We start from the raw sequence: 11,401 nt of genomic DNA, 5'->3' as shown, positions 1-11,401 counted from the left end.
ATAGTAGTGCAGTCTTAGCTCACTGCATCCTAGAATTCCTGGACTCAAGCAATCCTTCTGCCTCAGCTGCCTAAGTAGCTGAGACTACAAGCTCATGCCACCATACCTGGCGTAGAATTTCTATTTAATCTTTTTGTTAGATCCACCATTACATTTTTTTAACAGCATTTATTCTTGGCTGAAATTTTTTTGTTGTTGTTGTTGTTGCAGTTTGGCCGGGGCTGGGTTTGAACCCGCCACCCTCGGCATATGGGGCCGGCGCCCTACTCACTGAGCCACAGGCGCCGCCCGGCTGCAATTATTTTTATTAAGTTTTTTTTTTATTTTTGGCTTGGCGCCTGTGGCTCAACTGGCTAAGGTGCCAGCCACATACACCTGAGCTGGCAGGTTCAAATCTAGCCCAGGCCCACCAAAAAACAATGACAGCTGCAACCAAAAAAATAGCTGGGCATTGTGGCGGGCGCCTGTAGTCTCAGCTACTTGGGAAGCGGAGGCAGGAGAATTGCTTGAGCCTAGGATTTGGAGGTTGCTGTGAGCCGTGATGCCACAGCACTCTACCTAGGGCGACATCTTGAGGCTCTGTCTCAAAAAAATATATATTTTTTATTTTTAATTATTATAGGTACAAAATAGGTGTGCTGACTGAAATTCTTAATGCTGTGGGAGTGTTCTTATTTTTTTGTTTTCTACTAATCCACATGCTGTCTTTTTATGGACTAGATACTGTAGTTTACAAGTTTTTTGTAGACATAATTTAAGGCCTAGGACGATATCTTTTTCTAGAGAGAGTTTGAATTTGTTTCAGGCCCTGCCTAAAGGTCTTGAATTATCTTAATTCGGTTTCAGAAATTAAGACCCTTTAAGGCCGCACTACAGGGGCTGATCAACTTCAGTTCGTTACCTAATATACCCATATTTAGAGCATTTTGCTAGTTGTTGGGTATGTCCTGTGAACAGAGTAGACCTGGTCTTTGGTCTATTTGGAGCACAGAGTCTTAGTTATAATTCATAGGTAAATTTATGTACAATTTTTATTAAGTTCTGTGGAGGTATTGAGTAGGCTGCTATCATAATCAACATTTAGAGTAGGAAGGGGATGAGAATGGTTCTACCATAACTAACTGGGGCAAGTTTTGTTTAAGCTGAAAACTGGCTGGTTAAAAGAGAACTTGGAGCAGAAACTGCCAGGCAGCAACATGTGAGATCAGATGACACCAACAAAGCATATGGGGGGAAGGAGAGGGAGGGAAGAGGAGATTAATTTAGAACTATAATAATGAGCTCTGAGACAGTTTTCTTCCCTTTCCGATTTTTTTTTTTTTCCATTTTTCTTCAGAAAACTTAGTGAATTGGGTGCCAGAGATCTAGCTGTGTGGTCTTGGAAAAGTTACCTAATTCTTCATTCAGAGCAAAGCTCTGGGAGGGAAGAAGGAAGGACAGAAAGGGCAAACACAGAAGGGCGATGGGAAGTAAAGAAAAGAACACATGAGGAGGGAGACTATGCCAAGTTTCTTTGCGTTTCTAACAAGTATTGTCTGGACAGTTTGACACCCTGAAGTAGGTATTCTGTAAGTACCTGTTGATTTAGCAGAATGAGAACAGATCAGATAATTTTTTAATCATAGATGAGATGAAATAAGAATTTTTCATCTTTTCTATCTAAGAAAATAGACTGAATCAAAATGAAGAAAAGCCATATTTATCTACTTCCTTGGTAAAAAAAGATTTCATTGAACATGCAAAAGGATTTAAGAAATGTGAGCTAGTTGAGGACAGGAACTGCTTTGCTTTCTCTTGCCTCCCCAACCTGACACAAAACAAGGAACTTAGTTGAATGAATAAGCAAATAAGCAGTTCTCTGGTTAGAAGAAACGTGAGCTGTTCTTACCTTGCAGTTCAAGTTTTACCATCCATTTGCTTTATATGAGTTTCAGAAAGAATTTAAGAAACTATTTCTCCTCATTACTACCTCAAACTTCTTCTGGTCTGATCTATAGGTTATAGATCTAAAAACCCAGCGATCAGAGAACAACTGGTTATAATGAGGTAAACAACCATACCTCTCAAGAGCCTTATGAATATTTTCTATCTTTGGTCACAGACCTAAGGACTTGAGCTATTTGAGGGGCAAAGATTGGAATTTAGCAGAGTTATACTTTCTATATCTTAAATTTCCAACCATTATATAAGGTTTTTCTTTTTTCTAGAAAGAGACTAATCTGGAATGAGAATGAATTCCATCAGTAAAAGCAAAGCTTTAAGTAGGTCATCTGACTTTGCTTTTGTGTTTCACATTCACCCTGGTTATAAAAGGGCCTTTCATGAGTTTTCTGGGCTTTCATCACTGCCAGACTCCATAGGCATTGTGAAAGAATTATGCTACTCACCCTCCCCCATGCTTGTCTCATGGACTCTTTCGTAGAGTGCACACTGGACTGTGTTTAGCTCAGCAGGAACTCTTTGCAAACATTACATGAACAGTCCTCCTGAAAGATAAGAGATTTCAGTATTGATTAGTATCATAGCCACAGTTAATTTGATAAATACAATAAATAGGGTTGCTTGCTGCCTGTGTTCATATTAGAGTTATTTATATTTAAAATTTCCCTATAAATAATTTCTGTCAATTCAATTGGAGAGGAAATTGATGAATGCTTCAAATAACCTAGATGTTCCTAATTAACTTTTTAAAAGAGACTAGTCAGTACTGAAATATTTTTTTCAAGTTTTACGTATAGTAGAGAAGGCAAGGAAGTATGGAATTTCGAAGGAATGTTTAGCAAGCTGCTTGTGGCAAAATCTAGGAGTGGGAAATAAAAAAAGATTTGCGTTTAACTGGCAATTTGCATTTTACTTAGACCCAAACATCTCAAGGAAGCTATATGTAGAGTTAACTTATTTGTTATTTTTTCAGGGACTATATAGTCCATTGCAGTAGGTTCCAAACAATTCTGGTGAAGTTACTCTCTTGAGGCCTTTCAGTTTACTTACTACATTGTTCCCACTATAAATATTCTCTAATAACTTTTGCATTTCTAGCCACTTTAATCCTGTATTTTCGCTAGTCGTTTCTAATATCTGCCTTTTATCCTTGGCAGTGCTAAACCCTGTGGTTCAGCAATTCAGCCATTCTCTTGCCAGTACTCAACCCAAGTTTTTGTTTTTGGGTTTTTTTTTAAACAGAGTCTAACTGGGTAGAGTGCCATGGCGTCATAGCTCACAACAACCTCAAACTCTTGGGCACAAGCAATCCCCTTGCCTCAGCCTCAGCAAGTAGCTGGGACTACAGGCAACCACCACAACTCCCGGATAGTTCTTCTCTTTTTAGTAGAACGGGAGTCTGACTTTTGCTCAGGCTGGTCTTTAGCTCCTTAGCTCAGGCAGTCCACCCGCTTGCCCTCTCAGAGTATAGATATGAGCCACTGTGCCCAGCTTACTCAACCTCGTTGTTGAAAGTTTTGTTGTTTTCACCTAGCAAAACCTTAATTCTCTGTGTTCTCCACACCATTACTGCTTAGAGCATTTTTTCATAAAAGAATCCTGGAAAAAAATGGGTTTCTTCTCTCACAAGCACTCAGTGCCCAATATCAGCTCTTCCTGCCATTTTCTGCAATAGCAATATAAGTCTTACACTTTCAAAAACATTATCCTATTATCAAATCCTCTCTCTTAGCTTTGACTTTGTTGCACACTTTATGGAGAATTCTTAAAGATGTCACATTGCAGCTTCCTTACTTTTCTGCTCTTTCTTCACCTCTTCCCGCTCTTCTTATGTACTTCCCCTTCCTTCCCACATGATTTCTTCTTATCAGCATTCACACATAATTAGTTCTCTCTGAACAAATCCTTTCTGAGTGCAAATCAGTGACTGTTTTTGCTGGGGTATAAAAATCCTGTATCTAGTCACTTTAACAAACCCACTGTAGATTCCTGTGGATTTTCTATGGAAATAGTCATATTTTTTGTAAATATAGTATCCTTTCTAATTTTTATGATTCTCATTTCTTTCCTTATTGCAAAGGCAAGGATCACTCATACAGTATTAAATATAAGTGATAGTAGTCATCTTGTCTTATTCCTAATTTTCAAAGGAATGTTTTCAGTTTTTCTCAGTTGGAGATAATTGCATAGTGTTGTGTAATTACTATTAATTAATATGAGAGTACAAATGACTAGATTACAGTGTTTGTTAGGCAATATCCCTGTTGTAGTTTTGCCCCACACCCAGGAGGTGTACCTTACTTTGTGTCCATCAGGTAGGAGCACACCAATCCTCTCCTCCCTCTCCCCCGACCCCCTTAAATTAAATTGAGGGTTTTTTTTCCTCATTTGGACATGTATTAATTTGTCTACTGGCTTCATATTAGTATTGAGTACATTGGATACTTGCTTTTCCATTCTCGTGATACTTTACAGTATTGTTTTCAAATAGTAACTTTCTATCAGGGTAAGGAAATTTTCTTCTAATTAAGAGGATTTTTAAAAAGCCTTCAATTCATGTGTTTTTAATCCACTTCATTCTCTATGTCTATTTTAATGATCATGTCACACTTTCTTTAATAAGTGTGAATTATATTTGTGGATTTTATATTAAAATATACTTTCATATCTTGGATAAATTCAAATTGATCATGATTTATCTTTTTTATATACTAGATTAAATTTGTTAGTATTTTGTTAGAATTTTTGAATCTATATTATTGTATGAAAGTGGGCCTATAATTTTCTTTTTACAATGTTTTTGTCTAATTTTATGCCAGGCTTTGCTCTCCTTTCAGAATGAGCTGGGAATTGTTTCTTCTTTTTTCTTACCCTTAGTATTATCTGAGCCCAATTTCCCCCCACCCCCAGATTAATAAAAGAAATGTTTATTTTCAAGTACCACTTGTGTGGGGAGAATCACAAGAGTGATTTTTAATGTGGAGATTTTTTTTATTTTTTATTTTTTGGGGGACAGAGTCTCACTCTGTTGCCCCAGAATAGAGTACCTGTGGCATCAGCCTAACTTAACTGCAGGCTACAACTCTTGGGCTCAAGTGATCCTCCTACTTCAGCCTCCCAAGTATCTGGAACTATCAGTGCCTGCCACCGTGCTCTTAGTAGAGATGGGTCTCCCTCTTGTTCAGGCTGAACTGAACTCAAAGGGTCCTCCTGCCTTGGCCTCCCAGAGTGCTAGGATTATAGGAGTGAGCCACTATACTTGACAATGTGGGAAAATAAATTTTAACTTCTCGGTCAACTTCTTTAACTTTTAAGAAAATTCAGATTTTTTATTCTTTCTAGTTGGGGGGGGGGGGCTCTTTTGTTTTGTTTTGAGGCAGAGTCTCAGTCACCCAGGGGTTGAATGTGTTATAGCTCATAGCACCACTAACTGTTGGGCTCAAGCAGTCCTCTTGCCTCAGACTCCTGAGTAGCTGGGATTATAGGCACCTGCCACAACACCTGGCTGTTGTTTTGTTTTTGTTTGAGAAAGGATCTCACTCTGTTGCCCTGGCTAGAGTACAGAGGTGTGATCATACAAGGTCATCAGACAATTAAGTTCTGGAACTCACCCTAGAAAAAGTGCTGCATACCTCATTGCTGAATATCACTATGGTCACCTTTGAAGTACTTTTCTCGGGAAGCTGTGCATTGATGTCAGCGTCTAGTCTACCCTCAAAGCAATTTTGGAACTCTTTTTCTGGAATGGCCATCAGAACTATCCTTGCAGGGGATCTGACAATTAAATTTGCAAATTCATCCTAGAAAAAGTACTTTGAGGGTGGCATCTGTGGCTCAAGGAGTAGAATGCCGGCCCCATATACCGGATGTGGTGGGTTCAAGCTCAGCCCCAGCCAAAACTGAAAAACAAAAAAAGGTACTTTGAAGGGTGGTCTAGGCTCTGGCATTGGTTCATCAGTTCAAGGGGAGCACTTTGAAGGTTGCCATAGTGATATTCAGCAGTGAGGTATGTAGCACTTTTTCTACATGAGTTTGTAAACTTAATTGTCCTCCTGACCTCTTAGCTCACTGCAACCTTAAACTCCTGGGCTTAAGTGATCCTCTCCAGTAGTTAGGACTATAAGTGCACGCCAAGATGCCTGGCTAATGTTTCTATATTTTGTAGCGATAAGATTGCTCTTGCTCAGGCTAGTCTCAAACTCCTAACCTCTAGCAATCCTCCTGCCTTGTCCTCCCAGAGTGCTACAATTGCAGGTGTGAGTCACCATGCCCAGCCCTGGGTTACTTTTAAATTCTCTGTTTTTAGATATTGGTCTGTTTCTTTGATGTTTAAAAAATTATTTGCCTATAGTTTTTGATGGTAGTCTCAGTTTTTCTTCTGCTATGTCTAGTTATTTCCATTTTTCATTCTAATACTAATTTGTGTTTGTTTTTTTACTGTTTTGTTAATTTATAATTAAGAATTATCCTTTGGCTTTGTTTCATTTTTATTGTATGAATTGTACATTCTTTTTATTGTATTTCTTTATCACTGATTCTTCCTGTAATTCTTAACAGCTTGATAATTGACATATAATAAACTACACATTTAAATTGTAAAATTTATTAAGTTTTGACCTGTGTATATAGCAGTGACACCAACACCACAATCAACAGAGTGTGAACATGTTACTTCTTCAAAGTTTTCTTGTGCCCTTTTGGAACCGCTCTCCCTTTTTCCCTTACCCACTCCTTGATTTCCAGGCAACCATTCATCTATTTTCTGTTTCTACAAATTAGTCTATTTTTTTTTTAATTTTATACAAGTAAAACCATGTAGTATTGCATGAACTGTGTATTTCTGATGTATTGACAGGACTAGCTAATTTCTAGAGATAGTAAGTAACTCATTCATACCCCAAACACCTCTTTTATCTGGAGCTTTCACACTATCTACCTGCCCTATTCACCTTAAGACCAGGCAACTAGGGACAACCCCTGTGCCACAGAACCTACTGAAGTTAATCAAAGTAGCCAATCCTGAATCTGCTTTCCCTGCCCTGCCTATTCCTTCTCACTGAAACCACAATAAAAGCTCTTATCCATGTTTTCTCCTCCTTTCTCCCTCCTCACTCTTGGACCTGTGAGTAATAGTCTTTTTCCATGCCAGCTATCTCCTGATTTGTTGGCCTTGCCATACCTGAATAATAAAACCTATGTGGTTTTTTTTTTGTTTATTTTTGTTTTTTTGAGACAGAGCCTCATTTTATTGCCCTGGGTAGAGTGCCCTGGTGTCATAGCTCACAGCAACCTCAGACTCTTAGGCTCAAGCAATCCTCTTGCCTCAGCCTCCTGAGTAGGTGCCTACAGGTGCCTTCCACACTGCCTGGCTATTTTTAGAGACAAGTTTTCATTCTTGCTCAGGCTGGTCTCAAATGCCTGAGTTCAAGCAATCCACCTGCCTCAGCCTCCCAGAGTACCAAGGTGCTAGGATTACAGATATGGGCCACCATGCCTGGCTTTTATCTATGTTTTTTAAAACATGGTTATGGATCACCACAACATGAAGAACTGTATTAAAGGATCATGGCATTAGGAATATTGAGAACCATTGTTTTAAAACATAGGCCGGGCACAATGGTTCTTCAAAGTTTGCTAGTAGCAACAAAAATAATTTTATGGTTGGGGTCACCACAACATGAGGAACTATATTAAAGGGTCATGGCATTAGGAAGGTTGAGAACCACTGTTGTAAAACAGGCGGGACACAGTGGTTCACACCTATAATCCTAGCACTCTGGGAGGCTGAGGTGGGTGGATTGCTTGAGCTCATGAGTTCCAGACCAGCCTGAGCAAAAGTGAGACCTCATCTCTACTAAAAATAGAAAAACTGAGGCAAAAGGATCGCTTGAGTCCAAGAGTTGGAGGTTGCTGTGAGCTATGATGTTATAGCACTCTACCCAGAATAACAGCGTGAGACTGTCTCAAAAAAAAAAGTATATATATTACAAAAAAGTATATATTCATTCACTTCTTTTACTTAACATAATTATTTTGAGGTTCATCCATGTCGTTGTATACTTCAGTAATTCATTTTTATTGCTATGTAGTATTCCCTTATGTGGGTTTACTAAAATTTGTTTACCCATTCATCTATTGATAAACATTTGAATTGTTTCTAGTTTTTGGCTGTTACAAAAGATTCTATATACTTTTGTGTGGATATGTATTTCCTGTTCTTGTGAGTAAATGTCCAAGAATGGAATGTCTGGATCCTATAGTAGATACATGTTCAACTTATGAAGAAGCTGCCAAATCATTTTCCAAAGTAGTTGTACCATTTTATATTTTTATATTTATACCAGTAGTGTATGGGGGCTCTGATTTCTCCATATTCTTGAAAACATATTTGGTAGGATTAATGAATTACAGCTTCATTCAGGTGCTTATTTGTCTTTGATCTTCTTTGATGAAAATGTCAGTTCAAATCTTTTGCCCGTTTTTTTTGTTCGTTTGTTTTTTTGAGCAGAGTCTCACTATGTCACCTTTGGTAGAGTGCCGTGGCATCACAGCTCTCAGCAACCTCCAACTCTTGGGCTTAAGCAATTCTCCTGCCTCAGCCTCCCAAGTAGCTGGGACTACAGGCACCCGCCACAACGCCCGGATATTTTTTTGTTGTACTTGTCATTACATGATTACAAGTGTAATCATGATTACATACACCTGTCAGCCATGGTGTATGTGGCTGGTGCCCTAACCATTGAGCTATGGGCGCTGAGCCTATTTGCCCATTATTTTTTTATTTGTTTTAGAGACAGAGTCTCACTGTGCTGCCCTCAGGAGAGTGCCGTGGTGTGGCTTGACACAGCTCACAGCAAACTCTTGGGCTTAGACAATCCTCTTGCCTCAGCCTCCCGAGCAGCTGGGACTACAGGTGCCCACCACAACACCTGGCTTTTTTTTTTTTTTTTTTTTCACTACAGTTTGGCCGGGGCTGGGTTTGAACCCGCCACACTCGGTATATGGGGCCAGCACCCTACCCACTGAGCCACAGGTGCCACCCTTGTCCATTATTTTGTTGGAATGCTTATTTTATTATTGTCGAGCTTTGAGAGTTCTTTATGTATCTGGATATCAATCCTTTATTAGATATATTTTTTCCAAGATTTTCTCCCAGCCTATGGCTTGTCTTTTTATTCTCCTATCTTTTAAAAAAATGTAGTTAAAATTGTAAATTTTATATTATGTATATTTAACTATTTTTAAGTATTCAATTCTTTGGCACTAAGTATATTTACATTGTTCTGCAACCATTACCACCATCCATCTCCAGATCTTTTCATCTTCCCCAACTGAAACTCCATACTCATTAAACACTAATTCCCCATTTCTTCCCCCAGCCCCTGGCAACCATCATTCTACTTTCCATCTGTTTGAATTTGACTACATACTTCATACAAATGGAATCATGTAATATATTCATTTTTGTGACTCTTACTTCCCTTAGTACACAAAGGATGTCTTCAAGGTTGATCCATGCATGTGTCAGAATTTCCTTCCCTTTTAAGGCTGAGTAACATTCCATTGTATGTATATACTACATTTTATTTATCTATTCATCTGTAGATGGATATTTGGTTGCTGTTACCCCTTGGCTATTGTGAATAATACTGTTGTGAACATTGATGTACAAACATCTGTTTGAGTCCTTGCTTTGGATATATTCCCGGAAGTAGAATTACTAGATTATACGGTAAGACTTTATTTAGGTGTTAAGGAATTGCTGTGTTGATTTCTCTAGCAATTATACTGTTTTACAGTCCCGGTAACAATGCACAGAGTTCCAGTTTCTTCACATCTTCACCAACACTTTTTATTTATTTATTTATTTATTTATTGTTATTATTTTCCAGGTTTTGTTTTATTTTGGGTTTTTGGTAATAGCCAGCCTGATGTTGTTGAATGTCTTTTCATGTACTCTTTTTCATGGCTGTTTGTTTATCTTACTTAGAGGAATGTCTGTTTATGCAATAACCTTTGCCCTACCTTTTTACCTCCCTGCCCTCACTGAGTTAAAAGATTTAAATCTCTAAGGGACTGATGAGGTTTCCTGACCAGGAATCAAATCCAGGTCATAGTGGTGGAAGCACAGAATCCTAGTCTCTAAACTACAGTGCCCTTTGTCCATCTTTTAATCAGGTTGTTTTTGTTTTTGAGTTATAAGAATTCTTTATATATTCTGGATTTCAGTTCTTTGTCAGATGTGTGATTTGCACACTTTTCTCCTTGGGTTTCCTTTACATTGGATTGATAGTGTCCTAGATTCATAGAAGTTTTTAATTTTGCTGAAGTCCAACTTTTTCAATGTTTTTGTTGCCTATGCATTTGGTGTCATATCCAAGAAATTATTGCTAAATCCAGTGTCATCAGGGTTTTGCTATGTTTTTTTCCTTCCTTTTTTATTTATTTATTTATATATATATTTTTTTTTGTAGAGACAGAGTCTCACTTTACCACCTTTGGTAGAGTGCCATGAAGTCACAGGACTCACAGCAACCTCTAGCTCTTGGGCTTCCGCGAGTCTCCTGCCTCAGCCTCCCGAGTAGCTGGGACTACAGGTGCCCGCCACAACGCCCGGCTATTTTTTGATTGCAGTTCAGCCGGGGCTGGGTTTGAACCCGCCACCCTCGGTATATGGGGCCTGCGCCCTACTCACTGAGCCACAGGCGCCACCCTTTCCTTCCTTTTTTTAAGAGAGAAGGTCTTGCTATGTTGCCCAGCCTGGACTTGAACTCATGGACTCAAGCAGTATTCCCACCTCAACCTCCTGAATAACTGAGACAACAGGCATGTGTCATTGCCCCCTGCTCTTGCCCTGTGTTTTCTTCTGTGAGCTTTGTAGATTTAGGTCTTACATTTGGTTCTTTGACTTATTTTGAGTTAATTTTTATATACAGTGTAAGTAAGGGAAGGGGCCGGCTTTGTTCTTTTGAATTTGGATATCCGTTTTTTCCAAGCACTGTTTGATGAAAAGGCTATCCACTGAATTGTTTTTGCACCTTTGTTAAAAATAATTTGGGCATATTTTCTGTGAGTCTGTTTTGGGTTCTGTATTTTATTCCATTAATCTATGTGCCTATCCTCCCGCTAATACCACACTGTCTTAATTATGGTAGCTATATCGGTAGATTTTTTTCCACTGTTTTCTTTCTCAAAATTGTTCCTCATTTGATTTTAACTTTTTACGTAGATAATCTATACTATACTTTGGTTTCATATATCTAATAGTTTATTCCAAGGTATGCTTTAAGCAGAACAAACACTTTTCCATATTGTTCTTAGTTGTAATCTGCAATATAAATTTTATACCAAGCTCCATTTTGTGTGTTTATTGTAGTAATCTGACTTTCCTACTTCCAGGTCCTCTTTCAGGACCCCCAAGTGAATCTTTCTTTAGGTATAACTTAAAGGCAGTAGAATT

General features: G+C 38.5%; 1 protein-coding gene across 7 annotated transcripts in view; it reads left to right on the top strand.

The window, feature by feature from the left end:
* Positions 1–11,401, top strand: part of PTPRA (protein tyrosine phosphatase receptor type A) — a 203,475-nt gene that overhangs the window by 95,288 nt on the left and 96,786 nt on the right. The window contains exon 3 of one of the 7 annotated variants that reach the window (XM_053574771.1): positions 9,547–9,673. The exons of the other annotated variants lie outside the window; for them this stretch is intronic. The gene's annotated coding sequence lies outside the window, so the exon portion shown is untranslated. The remainder of the gene's footprint in view (positions 1–9,546; positions 9,674–11,401) is intronic. 7 annotated transcript variants of the gene reach the window in all.

The sequence above is a fragment of the Nycticebus coucang genome, chromosome 21 (genome assembly GCF_027406575.1).
Source record: "Nycticebus coucang isolate mNycCou1 chromosome 21, mNycCou1.pri, whole genome shotgun sequence".
Lineage (NCBI taxonomy): Eukaryota > Metazoa > Chordata > Mammalia > Primates > Lorisidae > Nycticebus > Nycticebus coucang.
This window is presented reverse-complemented; position numbering and strand designations above follow the sequence as displayed.